At 39.0% G+C, this 1,555-nt stretch overlaps 1 non-coding gene across 1 annotated transcript; it reads right to left on the bottom strand.

The window, feature by feature from the left end:
* Positions 1–344: 344 nt before the first annotated feature.
* LOC115901505 lies at positions 345–432 on the bottom strand. The gene has a single exon (XR_004060560.1). It is a non-coding gene; the product is annotated as a small nucleolar RNA SNORD93 (small nucleolar RNA).
* Between the last annotated feature and the right edge of the window lie 1,123 nt (positions 433–1,555).

The raw sequence follows: 1,555 nt of genomic DNA, 5'->3' as shown, positions 1-1,555 counted from the left end.
ATTTACTAAGGTTGGAATTGGTATAAAGGCAAGTATGCAGTCAAAGACTTTGGAAAATCAGAATATATTATTTGTTTTCCTCACCTTGTTTAAATCATAGTAAAAATTTGCCTAAAATAAGCATATTTTAAGTCCTTTAAAATCTTTATATATATGTGCTGTTAAAACAACATATTCTTTAGCAACAAAAATCTATTTGAGATCTGTCTACAAAGAAAAGGTTTACATTAATAAAATATCTTTAGAGGAAAATCCTCCTAGAGTTACCAAAACCTTTGCTGCTCAGCTGCTTAAAAAAGAGCTTAATTAAAAAACAATGAATGAACAAATATGGGTATTAGTTTTGGCCTCAGAAAATCCTTTTATCCATCATATTTTTGCGTATCACCGAATGTATATAAGGAATCAGATTATTGTTTTCATCCTTGGCCAAATACTGCAATTATAAAAACATGCATTGAAGAATTGTTGCACTTTTAGAAAAATATATATGGCAAAAGGTAGCAGCATGTCTAAGTGTAACATTTAATTTTCACTATTAAGCAAAGATGTGCAGAATGGGAAAGTCACGCTTCAAACAACACTACAGTTGTGAAGCAGGTAATATTCAATTTTTAAACACATCAACAGTTCTTCTCAGAGGTCTCTAAAAGCTTTTGATGTGCTTCTTTCAATGCTGTCTCACCTCAGACTGCTGTTTCTCCTTCCCTGGCCTCAGGAGCTGTAATGAAAAACAATGAGATTGTAACTTCATGTCACCACTCAGTTTTGGTTTGTTTTTAAGTTAATAAATTGTACAATTACTGTATTAAATATACAAAATTACTACACTTTGCTGTTTGTTCCTGCCACTCTGATCATTCTGGTAATTTTCAGCAATTTTCAGCCAGCAGCCAAGCCCCACATAGCCACCTGCTCGCTATGCCTCACAAACACTGGGAGCAGAGAGAAAATCAGAAAGGTGAAAGCCAGAAAGCTCATGGGTTGAGATAAAGACAATTTAACAGGGAAAGCAAAAGCTGTGCGCACAAGCAAAGCAAAACAAGGAACTAATTCATTGCTGCCCATGGGCAGGCAGGTGTTCAGCCATCCCCAGAAGAGCAGGGCCCCATCACATCTAACAGTTACTTGGGAAGACAAACACCATCACCCCAAATGTCTCTCCTTCCTCCTTTTTCCCCCCACTTTATATACAGAGCAGGATGTCCCATGGTCTGGAATACCCCTTTGGTCTGTTGGGGTCACCTGTCCTGGCTGTGTCTCCCCCCAGCCTCCCATGCAGCCCCAGCCTCACCAGCATGGCAGTACAAAAGGCAGAAAAGGCCTTGGCTCTGTGTAAGCCCCGCTCAGCAGTAACAAAACTTCTCTATATTATCAATCCTGTTTTCAGCACAAGTAGAAAATACAGCCCCGTACCAGCCACCATGAAGAAAATTACCTCAGCTGAAACCCACACAGTGACTGGCAATATCCAGTGACTTTTCCTGGAAATATCCCGTGTCAGGCAGTGACCACATATATCCAACAAGCATCATACAGAAATTCATATGAAGAT

This window comes from Camarhynchus parvulus, chromosome 2 (genome assembly GCF_901933205.1).
Source record: "Camarhynchus parvulus chromosome 2, STF_HiC, whole genome shotgun sequence".
NCBI lineage: Eukaryota > Metazoa > Chordata > Aves > Passeriformes > Thraupidae > Camarhynchus > Camarhynchus parvulus.
Note: the sequence above shows the minus strand (reverse complement) of the source record. Positions and strands in the feature narration are given on the sequence as shown.